Raw genomic sequence first — 12,772 nt, 5'->3', positions numbered from 1 at the left:
TCATACACTTTCATTTCCATTCTTTCATCGTTTCTTTATTTCTTTTATTAAGCACATGTAATTTCCCCTATGTTGTCCTTGGTGTCAGTGTTTGTTGGCTTATGATTCTACCAACAATGCTATTTGCACCGTCTGAAATGATGACTGAACTTTAACTATCAGGTTTGACAATTTTTGGCAGATTGGAGTCTGAAAGAACAGAACTTCATTTGGAGGTATCGTCGAAACTAGCCTCCAGGGCTACTAACACTTCCTCAATAAAGCAATCTAATTTTGTGCTTTGATTGACTCGGCAACATAATGTTTTAATCACAGCAGCAGTGAAGGCACGGAAACTTGTGTTGGGCTGTCTAATTTTCTGATCTGATGTCCAGGCTGTTTTAACAATGTCTCAAACAACAGTAGGTGCTCATGAGTATGTGTTATTTTGATAATTATATTCGGTTAATATAAATTGCTACTTATTTTTTTACTGTGGGTTGCTTTTATCCATCAGTATTTCAACAGTGTATGTAAAAATTCTTATGAGCAATCCTTCCCGTCGTGTGCAGTTTTCACTTACACAAAAAAAGCATGCAGTCAATTTCAGACTGAGCTTTGACCGAAGCTTGACTACAGCAGTCTAATCTCTACACAGCTAGTGCCTTAATGCATTACTATACACTATTGCACAGGAATCCACACTGCTGTACAGCCCTGTACAGGAACTGAACAAAGCACATGGAGGCTCCAGCACCAGTTGAACATGCACTAGATTGCCTAATTGCTTTCACAGAAAAGCTGATTGAACACAATAATCAAATAAGAAAATTCTGCATGCTCCCTGACCTGACAACCATTGCTTCTCGACCCTAAAGAATACAGTAAAAAAAACGAACCAGGTGCCTGCTGCAGTGAGTAAAAACAAATGCTCCTGTGTAATAGGAACTTGCCCGTTTTCACATTTGTGAAGTTACTGCTTTCCCGCATAGCATGGGCATCATCACGGTGGCTAGTACCGATTCCCACAAATCATAATAATATTTTAATCTGACTTACAAAAGTTACAAACTAGGAGCCAGGAGCCTATTTTGTTTATTTCACTTTTTTTAGCCTATAACTAGCTAATTATTACTTTCATTCGGGTTCCTTGGGGTTCTCAAAAAATTTATGAGTAATTATTACTGATATACACCCCTTCAAAACGTTGCAGGGATCAGGCTATAATTTTATGTATCGCGGTGCTCGTTGAGACTACCATCCGTCTTGAAATAAAGCGTTAAACAATAAAAAACAAAAACCGACAATGAGCACATTTCTAGTGATCAAATCGTGGGGTCTTACGTACCGAAAACCACGATATGATTATGTCATGCAGTTGTGGGCGGCTCCGTATTATTTTGGCTTCCAGGGGTTCTTCAACGTCCCGCCCCATTGCACGGTACACGATCGTATTTGCAGAAATTTTGCTCACGTGAAAATGTGGCCTAGCTCTTGGATCGCGCTCGCGGCAACGCCATAGCCGCTAAGCCACCACGGCGGCTTCATCTAAGTGGCAAGTTGGAGTCCTTAGCGAAGGGCGAAAGTACGTAAGAACTAAATTCATCGTTAAAATACAGCCCCCAGGTTTTGACAACCAAAACCACTGAAAGCAAATATCGCCGATCGTACCGGGAAGTGTGGCATACAGAATGGAAGTGGACAGCGTTCACCTCTAAAAAGCTTCGCGCCAACTTGCACAATTCTGAACGCGAGAAAACAGCTTCCCTCCCCCGGTTTTGGCTACTAGAACAATCGATAGCAAATCGCCGGGTGTAGGTACGCCCGGTGCAGCGTACCGGTGACGTTGTCAGATGGGTAGACGACTTACGTGTCAAAGATTGGCTGAGCTCTGATTTCTTTAATATTTCACTCGGCCACTCAGACTGAGTCTCCGCCCTCCCTACAGCCAATCAAGGCTGAGGGAACGGTCATCAATGGCTGGACTCCGGGCTGAAACCCGGAATTCCTAAGCCGGCTTCGCGCTCAGGCGGAGACCCTCGACTCGTCATCGTGGTCGAGTGTGTTCCGAGTTCGCGGATGCGTCTCGGCGATCGCACTATAGAAATGATCCTATGAAGCACGATCTTAACCTGACACACTGTAAGGATCGCAGCCTACTCATAATGGCCCTATCAAAAGTACAAGTTGGTTGGAAAACTTATTACAGATTTCTTACCTACTATCAATATAATTTCCAACATAATTGAAGAAAGGAAGCTATAAGTAGTCCTAGCATCAGCCTTTTATGCTAAAATTGTAGTAAATGATGTTTAAAATGCAAGAAAATTGTTTTAGGAAAAGCATTTTGCAATCTGCAAAAAAACACGTTGTTCAACTTCAGAGTAGCGACCACCGTAGACATAGCCCTTTAGAACAATGTTGTCGTCCCGCCTCCGTGGCGCAATCGGCTAGCGCGTTCGGCTGTTAACCGAAAGGTTGGAGGTTCGAGCCCTCCCGGGGGCGTGCTTTCTTTTTTCAATTTTTTTTTCGCCATTGCTCACTGTTGCTATTTTCACGTTTATTTTATATATGAGTGCATTTGTTAAACCTCGTCATTGTTTCTAGGCCTATCAAGCTACCGCTGCTAGCGCTTCAAATCTGTATGAAGGCTCTGTACGTACAAATCGAAATTCCCACGCTCCTCTTTTCGTAGCTCAACACAGTTCCTAAACAGTTATGCTTATCCTATCATATAAAGCAACTTGAGTAAGTTATAATACGAACCGTTCTCAATATAACTCGTCTACGTGGCATGTTCGTCGGTCGGCTGAATAAAATCGAAAGAATCAAGGTGAATCCCAGCTTGAGTGAGTGTCGGGTTAGAGTGGACATGCATGAGGAGTTGAGTCTGATGGGGTCACAGTGAAATCGAGTTTGTGCGAGTCTGGGAATTCACCTAATTATCCCTGAATCAAATACGATATGCGTTCCCGAGTCTGCAGAACTACGCGTGCAAGAATGACTCGATCCACATTCGTCTGAATTAAGGAACGATAACACGCACGATATCGTCGTAGTGTGAATATGTGTCCTCAAGCGATCAGTGAGGACATGCTAAAATAGCAGACTAACCAAAATTAGATAAGCCTATCTGTGTGAACATATGGGCTATTGCCGCACGACTGGCCGATCGAGGCACCTTGTGTATATATTCGCGGGCTTCTTTCACGCTCGTAAAAACACTTTTATGTAACATGTATTGAGCAACAGAAAGCTATATCGGCAGTTCTTCATGTTGCTCTGACAATTTTCTCATTGACACTTTTCATCTCATTTTAATCTTTGAGAAGTTTATTGATGAATTAATACTAATGATTTAATTACGCGGAATGCAAAATATAATCTGAGTATCTGCAAGCGACGGCAAACACCTTGGTTAATTCTCTCTGGCTACGTGGAATTTCCACATTTTTAAATCTTGGCGCATGATAACTGGCACACACTGTATAATGCGTCCAAAATAAATGCACTGCAATCCGTGACGTCATCCTGACTCACCAACGGCGCTGTTTTCGGGAAACAGAAGTCTGCAGGCCATCATTATCGTGGCTATACACCTGTCTCTCAAAGTGATGAACCGTTGGCGCATAAGCTGCGTTAGGAAAGTTCTTTCGAATACTATTACTGAGTATACTGAATTGATTACATATCGTGAGATACTACTGCGTGACGGCGCGCCAGATATATATCGATGTAACGATGATCATTGTGCAAACTAGCTCAATTAGCCGATTAGCACGCTACGACTCCTTGTGCGTGCTTTCAAGAGAGCTGGAGCCTGGCGTTTCAGTGAAAAAGTCTTACTTTAGGAAGAGAGAGAGAGAGAAGTTTATTCGCGAAAGTGGCGAGCTAGTTATGGGCTCCTCGGGAAAGCCAGATGGCCACCAGGCGATATGCGTGACGGCGACCTCTTCAGGGACATTTCTCGTCCGATTAGCGATATCTGAAAAAAAAAAAAGATATCGTTAGGGGGAATGTCTCTGAAATAGCGTGTCTCGGCTTACACACCGTAATGTGGTGTCGACGCGTGGTGAGCACGTTGTAGATGATCTAAGCGCGTTGTGAAGTGATTCTTCAACGCAATGATCCCAGGAAGCATTAAACGGTCACACAGGTTCTTAATGAGACTTTTTTCTGCCTGTGGCGCATTTTGCGCTAGGTAAGGCATGTCCTTCCTCGCATTTGGGACCTCTTCAGCAAAATGTGTCTGGTGATGAGATTAGAGCCATGGGCCCCTCGACTCTAATGCTCTACACATAGGTCAGATGCTCCACTTCTTAGGCCATAGTTCGCAGACATGGAGAGAATAATACAGATTACGGAATACCAGAAAGCCAGAGACGTCGGCGGCAGTATGCATGGGAGCGCCATCTTAGCAACAAAGAAGTCCGTGATGGCTTTGTGCTGCGAAATGATCATTTAAGTCATCATTCTGAAGCAAGCAAGCAAGCAAACAAACAAACAAAGTCCATTATATTGTTTTACAGGTTTTCACTTCGTTAAAACCATATTGTCGCAACGTCGAAAACTCGGGAGCAAATGGGATGCATGCAGGGAAGATTTAGCTCGTGCGCTCCTATCTAAATACATGTGAAAGGAGAATTCGTTTTTCTCGGCAACCACTGCACCAAATTTGACGAAGTTTGTTGCATTTAAAAGGAAACCTAAAATCTAGCGACTTTTGGTATTGAATTTTCCATTTAAGTCCTCAATTGTTTATTAAAAATTGGCAATATCGAAAATATTCAAAAAACGCAACTATATCAAAGTTTACAACTCTGTAACTCAGCACCGAAAAACGATAATACAATTCTGTGAATTGCATCTAATAGTCCATCTAAAGCGGACAAAATTGTTATGTTACACACGAATCTAAAAATATTCAGTACTAGATAAATACTGCTTTTGCAGAACCCTTGTACACAACGTAACCAATTCACGTAAGATATAAAATGACATACCGAATTTGTCCGCTTTCAATGATCTAACGGATGCCGTTTACAGAACCGCGATATCTGTTCTTAATCTAGAGATATGAATTTGTAAACTTCGCGCTTCTATTTTTTTCGAACTTACGAATTTTTGACAATCTTTTTAACAAAGTACAGGACCTAGATCGAAATTCCGCTTCCAACAGTCACTAGAATTTAACTTTCTCTCTGGAATGCAATAAATTTCATTAAAATTGGCCCAGGGGTCAACTCAGAAAAACATTCTTGTGTTTTACATCTATTTCAATAGGTCGCGTCGGGATTGGGCCCGAGCCCCCTAAAGCTTCCTCTTAAAAGTCTGCCTTCGGGTGAGGGTTGTGGGGCGGCGACCAGTATAGCACGAGTGCAGACACACAAGCTCTTATATATATATATATATGCCGCAGTGCTACTGTATACCTGGCGAGTGGGGGCCCCCCGGGCTCCCCCTGACTTTAAACACTCGATGCATGTGTATATATAAGAATTTAAAGGGGAATTATGATTACTTCGTTATCTCGATTAGTTCTTTATAACCTCTTTCGTTACAAGCAGGGCGAATTGAGGGCAGCCTCAATGAGTGAGGGATGAGGGGAGCTCATCAAAATAGGCGGACACGGAGGCGAACTCTGCATACTTTGTAGTGTGACTGCTAAATGCCCGTATTTTAGAAGGGGAGGGCAGTGGCGTAGCTAAGTCGTCTGGCACTCGGGGCCCATAGGTCTTTTGCCACCCCTCCCCACCCCCCACCCCCGCTTGTAGTCGAGGAAGGCGAGGATATCGACAATTTCCGGGTGTCTTCAGACGCATATGACACCCCCCTCCAATGGCCCCTTGCACCCGGGGCCATCGGCCCCCCGCCCCCCCCCCCCTTTGCTATGCCACTGGGGGAGGGGGAAGGCAGGCTCCCAAACCGCCCCTCCCCTTCTGGCACCACCAGGGGTTACAACGTTGTTTGCGTAGAGCTATACGTGCTCTAGTTGATGTCGGTAGCATGAGATGGCGCCACCAGTGCTGTCTCTTCGTCCGTCATGCCACCGCTCTAACTGTACGTTGTCACGGTTCTGCCCGTTCCTGCCCTTGAACGCAGAACTGTTTTTGAAGCCGCATTTGAGCGCCAACATTTCTTGTGTACAAACTTAAAAAAAAAACTGTTTTATCATTTTGTTGTCAACACATTGCTTCTCTTGGTTTCTTGTCTCCGGGGCAGCCGTGATCGTATAGTGGTTAGTACCTTGCGTTGTGGCCGCAATAACCCAGGTTCGAATCCTGGTCACGGCAAGTTTTTTTATCTTTTTTTTTGGGCGTGTGGGGATTAAAAATTTGTTGTCAACACACTACTTCTGCTCGTTCATCGTCCACGGGGACAGCCGTGATCGTATAGTGGTTAGTACCTTGCGTTGTGGCCGCAATAACCCAGGTTCGAATCCTGGTCACGGCAAGTTTTTTTTGTGTTTCTTTTTGGCATGTGGTGATTACAATTTAACAGAAAGCTTTTGCTCGTTCATCGTCCGCGCGAATTTTGATTAGACTGAGCCCGCAAAATGCTTTGTAATATGTGCACATAGAGAAAATGTATATTCTACTTTCGTATTCGTTTTGGTGAGCGTTGCCTCTTGTGAAACTATGTACCACAGCCAGGCCATAAAGTAAAAAAAAAACGGGGACAGCCGTGATCGTATAGTGGTTTATTACCTTGCGTTGTGGCCGCAATAACCCAGGTTCGAATCCTGGTCGCGGCAAGTTTTTTTTTCTTTTTGGCGCGTGGGCATTACAAACTGACTACTTCTGCTCGTTCATCGTCCCCGGTGACAGTCGTGATCGTATAGTGGTTAGTACCTTCCCACGAAACACAGAACCTCTTAAAAACTTCTTGAAACGGCTACAAACGGCTATAGACGTCTTGGTCTATGATAAGACAGAAAATAGAATTTTTTCTAAACATGACCTCAGCACTTGCAATATGCTAGTATATATTCTATCTGCGGCAAAACCCACTACTGGTGTCACTAGAGTCTGTTTTGGTAAACACATTCAGAATGTCTAACTCAAGAACTTTTCTAGATCTTTTTGTCTAAAAGTGCATAAAATGCCAAACGACGTGTTAAAAGTGCGGTTACCGTCGGCCGTTGGCGTTAGCGAATAAAAGACGCCACAGACAAATCGAACTCGTTGGAAGCAACATAAGTTAATTGGCTTTAATATTAAATAATTTCACACCAGAACTTCAAAAATCAAGGGCGTGTTATTGTTTTCCATACGGGGCGCGCACACGACGCCTGGAAACCATTCTATGCTCGCGCCGCATCAGGAGCGAAACGCCGGCGTTGCACAGCGGTGTGACAGAGCCACCGCACTGCGATCACTTCGGCGGCACAATCCAAATTTGCCGGACATCTTATTCTGTGCTGGAAACACTGGGAGGCAGGAAGTTTGAAAAAACGGCCACTGCCGCCCATGTCTCGCTGTCTCGGTCGTGGGTTCGTTATTCAGTTGTGTGTCATTCTAAGCCGTTATGTACATTTATACTGGATATTAACTGGAGTCATTTAGCTGTGCTGATGCTGTTTGCCCTGTGTTTTGCATCAGTGCTTCGTGACATCAGCTGTATTGCGCGTTTTCGCCGACGGCTTACTACCACAATGGCGGGATCTACGTTCGCCGCCTTCGTGTCTCGGTGCGTCTTTGTACGTCGCACGTTCGGATAACACTTTTTCCGGTAAGTGAAATACATTGCACTTCGTTTTTCGTCAACAATGTGAATATTTTTAGGTGTTACCCGCGACAATTCTTGATATATGGGCTCTTCTGCCCTACGAGTTTTCGTCATTACTTTTATACGAGGGTTCTGCTTGTGTTCAGCCGTTCAGCACTACCGCGCTCCACGACTTCCGCAACACCAGTCAGAACTTTGCCCTGCTTGTTAGTCTTTGTGGTTAACGTAGCACGAACCAACCGAAAGGAGTGCATTCGAAGACGACGCGCTGGCTGTAATGCTGAACCAGACTGAACTCGCCCTATTTTGTGTCCTTTTGTTTTTGCGTGTGCGCGCGGGTGTGTCAGTGACTATGCAGTTTGTAGCGTTCCCACTTTATAGCAAAACAAAAATATAACTGCAATGTTAACTTCATCTATACAATTCCAAATTAAATCGTCTGCTGATGTACAAATTTCACTTGTGTTTTGTTCTAAATAAGCAGCAAAACCTTTAACCTAGTAGGTGCTTCATGTGGGAGTGAAATCACGACAGCTTGGCATTTATTAATGAATGACTGTGACTGGGTCACCTTATTTGTAGCTGCAAATATGCCTTTCAACTGACTTGATGCTATCTTATTTTGTTCCTTTCACTCTATAGACGGCTGGACATCCTTCTTGTACCTTGGCGCTAGCTGGATGACGGGACCTCATCATGATCAGTGTAAGCCAATGTACTGTACCCTCTCTGGTCCTCCCAGTGCTTTCTATATGGTTTAAGGCCAGGGAGCACTTCGTGGTAAAATAGCTAGTTGGTGTCTCACAAACGGGCATTTTTTTGCACTGGTCCGTTAGAAGCTGCCACTCTTATAACCAATTACTCAGTGCCAGAGTACATACACAGTTCTACTAATAATTAGTTTCCCTAAGCCTTACAAAATGTACCTGTAGGTAGTCATTGCTATGTAAGAACTCAAAAATTAACTCTGCTGTATCATACAAGTATTCCATACATGAGTAAAAATTTGCTACAACAGTGTACATTACACCTTGCTTCCCTAATGCACAACTGTATTCAAGCCAGTATGTGATTAGTTTGGTATTCTAAATGTTTTCAGTGTGATCTAGTTTCTTTACAGGAATTTACTGTACAGCATCAGCAAGCAGTCTAATTTAAGATTTATGTGTGCTGTAAAAGGTGTGCTTTGCCGCTAGAATTGATAAAACATGGGCCGAGGCATTCATACAAGGACAAACTTCAATTTCGCTCTACCACCATCAGCACTTGGCTGGCGCTTGCAAAATGAATCACATCAGGTAGCTTGTGCCAGACTGTTTTTTAACCTTATTGTGAGGAGATCGCAAAGTGATGTGTGGAGGCGCCTGCGTCTGAGATATAGATTGCGCTGCAACATATGTGCGTGTAGAACAGGCATGATGCTGAGGGTTCCAACAGTTTGCAGAGGTGCTCTTAAAATTTTGTCATAACTGCAATTTTACCTGTGCTGTTTTTTGTCACCTACTTCAATAATATCATTGGAGGTGTTAACAGAATTTAGCAATCTATTTGCCCTGGCCCATTAGCCTGCCACATTTGCCTTTTCACTAGGTGGGCAATTGTTCAGCATGGACCATCACTTGAATACACCTTTTTATGTGCAGTGGCTTCTCAATTGCAAGTCAACATACATGCTCAGAATTACCTGAGGCTATAGATGCACTGATGAATTTGCCACTTATACGAATCACTTTGCACTTTCTCGCGCAAACAGCATGTTAACACTTCCAAGACAATGGGCAATGTTATCGTTTGATCACATCATGAGATACTTTCAATATTGTATGACGCATCATCCAAGGTGTTGCATCATTTGTGTGAGGTATTGCCCTAAGCCAATTAGGGTCACATGAAAATATATCAACAAAAGTGATTGATCCAGCTAGGAGTGTTGCTTTGGAACACTACTTTATCACCAGTCCTCCTTTACATGCTACCTGCTTACTCTGTACTGTGTCATGTTTAAGTTTGAAAGAAAGGCAACAGCTAGGCAGCGCAAAATCCCAAACTTGCTTTTAGTTCAACAACATAAAACGCTATTTCACTTTTTAATTAAGTTAGTACACCATTTACCTGCAGAGTGAATTACTGTTTTAAACTGATTATATTTTGCAGGAAACTTCTGAGACTTGTTTCGCAGGTTGATAAGTGGCTTTTTAGCCACAAAACACGATAAAATAATTTAAAGGCTGACTTTGACTCTGCTATGCAACTTAGTGACTGTATGACAGGAACAAGGTCTCTGAGTTGTGGCGCTGGCTAACACTCCCAGGGTTCTACTAGGACACATAAATACCCAAGAAAGTGGATGGGAAAACGATGCCGCTGTAGCTCAATTGGTAGAGCATAGCACGCGAAATGCGAAGGTTGTGGGTTCGGTTCCCACCTGCAGCAAGGTGTTTATTCATCCACTTTAATTTCCATTAATTTATTGTTTCTTTATTTCATTTATTAAGCACAAGTAATTTCCCCTATGTTGTCCTTGGTGTCAGTGTTTGTTGGCTTCTTATGATAGGAAATATACTAGTCATTTTAAACGTCATCGCATACATACCTTAAGATACCCGTAATTGAAGAGAAAGGAGTGCTTAAATTTATTTTTAATTTGAGCCAAACTTCTTGCTTAGCACATATTGCTAATTGAAGTTCCAATTTCAATATTCCCATTTCCTCCCTCGCCTTTTTTTTCCTCTTCTGTACAGGTACTGCTTGCCTATGTCTACAAGAACCGTCACGCGTGGCCTGTGACAGCAAGCTTTTGTGGGCAGCAAGTGCTCTCCTACGAAGGCTGGCCTACTCTGGCAGCGGCGGCAATCATCTTCAAGATTTATCCATGATCACCTTTGCTGCTATTTGTCACTCTTATTAATTGCACTTTCTGCATCTTTTCTAATTTATTAGGTAATAAAGTATGAGTATGTGACATGGTGTGAAGTAGATGTCTTGCTGCATTTTCACTTGCAATCATCTTTTATGCATGAAAAGCTCATCGTACAGTTTATGAAAAAAAATAACAGCATATTTTGATTTATCTTTCAGTTCTGGTAACATGCAACGTGCAAGCAATTCACTAATGGATGGTATGCCGACGAACTGGCCATTATTTCGGTGTGATGCTGTGCAAGCATGTGGCGTTACCTTACAAGAGGCACCCACAAAGTAAGTTACAATTTACTTTTAAATGAAGCATGGACATCAGAAAAAATATATTTATATTGCTAGTTAGAGTGGTTTGCAGGGTGTTTTTCCAGATGTACTATCCTTTATTTCTTAACTCATTGCAGCACAGTGTTCTGTTTCGTATACTGGTGTAAGGCTATTGTGCCCCCTGTAGCTGAAACCAGGATGTAATTTTTGCCTGAACTGCAGCATCACTGACAAAATGTTTCTTTGCTAGAAACTTTCAATTTGGTGGAGACGCAGCAGGGCGAAGTTTTGTCAATAATGACGTGTTTAACGCAGAGATGTTTTTGTTTAGGTCAATGGGTGAACATTAGAATGATATCAGCATACAATACAGATCTTGTTTTATTTGCAAAATAATTCTGACAGGCGGCATTCAATTGATTGGTCTAATTAAAAAGCACTAATTGACCAATGAGGCTGTACTACACTATTCCCATGGTTCACATCTGGAAAAACTACCTGTGCATCACTCTATCCGACAATATAAACTTTATTTTTCTGATATCCATGCCTCGTTTAAAATAAATTGTAACTGTGGGCAAACGTCGTGTTACTGTAACAGCTGCCGCAAAAATTTGAGGGAATGTCTAATAAAAGTCTTCGGTTGTTCTTGTCAAGCTGTCCATTAGCCAACTTTTAGCGTAACGTTAGCAGGGCTTACTGAAGTACTTCTAGACGTCCATGGCTACAAAATGTCTTGATCAAGACAGCTACTAGGCTTTTGAATTAGCCGTTCAAGACATCTTTTAGACATCAAATAGCTGCTTGCGTGTTTCGTGGTTTGCGTTGTGGCCGCAATAACCCAGGTTCGAATCCTGGCCACGGAAAGTTTTCTTTTAGAGCGCAGCTCTTTGGCGTCCGTTCCTGGGTTTCGCGTCGTCGTCGGCGTTGTCGTCGGCCTCGTAACCAGCTCCGCCCCCTTTCATCCCCCCAGCGCTAGCAGCGACCGACTGATACCGCTGGATGCCGCTGACGCCGCTAGAGATTCAAGATAACGTGACTGCATAGAACACCGTCGCCGCCATGCAGAAAGAGGAGGAAAGGGTCCCCCCCCCTGTTCTTGTGTGGCGGATAGGGTGCTCTTCAGTTGCCGACGCGCCGGTTATTTCACGTAGGCCCCGGCACGTCGACGAATACGTGACCACCTTCCCACGGCTAGACCTGGTTCTTAGCGCTGCGGAAGCGAGGGTATCATATTGTTTGTGTCGGCATCGGCGGCGTTGTCCCTGAAACCAACTCCGCAGCTGGGGTTGACTCACTATCGGCGTCAGCGGCATCAGTCAGTCGCTGCTATCTCTTCCCTCCTCCCTTTATCGTGTTGTCCGCTTGCTGCGCGCGCTTCTGCCCCCATCGTTTGCCGCTGGGTGTACACGCCGCCCCCCTCCCCCCTCTTCCTGCGAGTCTCCGGTTGTCAAAGCGCCGGCTCGAACTTAATTCCTTTCTTCGCTCCTCCTCCAATGCAACCCCTGTGCGGTGGCAATCAGAGAGCCAGATCGGTGGCGGCGGATCTGTATATGTGCACCGCCCGAGCCGAAATTGCCGCTGCCGTTCGCCCTGTGCGGTGGCAATCAGAGAGCCAGATCGGTGGCGGCGGATCTGTATATGTGCACCGCCCGAGCCGAAATTGCCGCTGCCGTTCGCCACTGCGAAATTATCTGCCAGTTCTTTCTGAGCCATGAGCGAGACGACCGATGGAAGTCCTCCGTCTGCTGCTGCTGCTGCTGCTGCTGCTAAACGAGCTGCCAGAGCAGAGGCCCAGCGCCGTCGCCGTCAGAATCCAGAGGTGCGTGCCGCCGAAGCAGAAGCTTACCGTCGCCGCCGTCGAGATGATCCAGGAGTA

General features: G+C 44.2%; 1 long non-coding RNA gene and 5 other non-coding genes across 6 annotated transcripts; 5 read left to right on the top strand and 1 right to left on the bottom strand.

Moving 5' to 3' along the window:
* Window positions 1–1,894: 1,894 nt before the first annotated feature.
* On the bottom strand, window positions 1,895–2,108 carry LOC126546458 (small nucleolar RNA U3). Its single transcript, XR_007602597.1, has one exon. It is a non-coding gene; the product is annotated as a small nucleolar RNA U3 (small nucleolar RNA).
* A 302-nt stretch (window positions 2,109–2,410) lies between these two features.
* On the top strand, window positions 2,411–2,484 carry TRNAN-GUU (transfer RNA asparagine (anticodon GUU)). The gene has a single exon. It is a non-coding gene; the product is annotated as a tRNA-Asn (tRNA).
* A 3,716-nt stretch (window positions 2,485–6,200) lies between these two features.
* On the top strand, window positions 6,201–6,272 carry TRNAH-GUG (transfer RNA histidin (anticodon GUG)). The gene has a single exon. It is a non-coding gene; the product is annotated as a tRNA-His (tRNA).
* Window positions 6,273–6,360: 88 nt separating this feature from the next.
* On the top strand, window positions 6,361–6,432 carry TRNAH-GUG (transfer RNA histidin (anticodon GUG)). The gene has a single exon. It is a non-coding gene; the product is annotated as a tRNA-His (tRNA).
* Window positions 6,433–6,660: 228 nt separating this feature from the next.
* TRNAH-GUG (transfer RNA histidin (anticodon GUG)) lies at window positions 6,661–6,733 on the top strand. The gene has a single exon. It is a non-coding gene; the product is annotated as a tRNA-His (tRNA).
* Window positions 6,734–6,833: 100 nt separating this feature from the next.
* Window positions 6,834–11,681, top strand: LOC129380316 (uncharacterized). Its single transcript, XR_008608315.2, has 3 exons — window positions 6,834–7,710; window positions 8,350–8,412; window positions 10,449–11,681. It is a non-coding gene; the product is annotated as an uncharacterized lncRNA (long non-coding RNA).
* Window positions 11,682–12,772: the final 1,091 nt, after the last annotated feature.

Source organism: Dermacentor andersoni, chromosome 10 (assembly GCF_023375885.2).
Source record: "Dermacentor andersoni chromosome 10, qqDerAnde1_hic_scaffold, whole genome shotgun sequence".
NCBI classification, from domain to species: domain Eukaryota; kingdom Metazoa; phylum Arthropoda; class Arachnida; order Ixodida; family Ixodidae; genus Dermacentor; species Dermacentor andersoni.
This window is presented reverse-complemented; position numbering and strand designations above follow the sequence as displayed.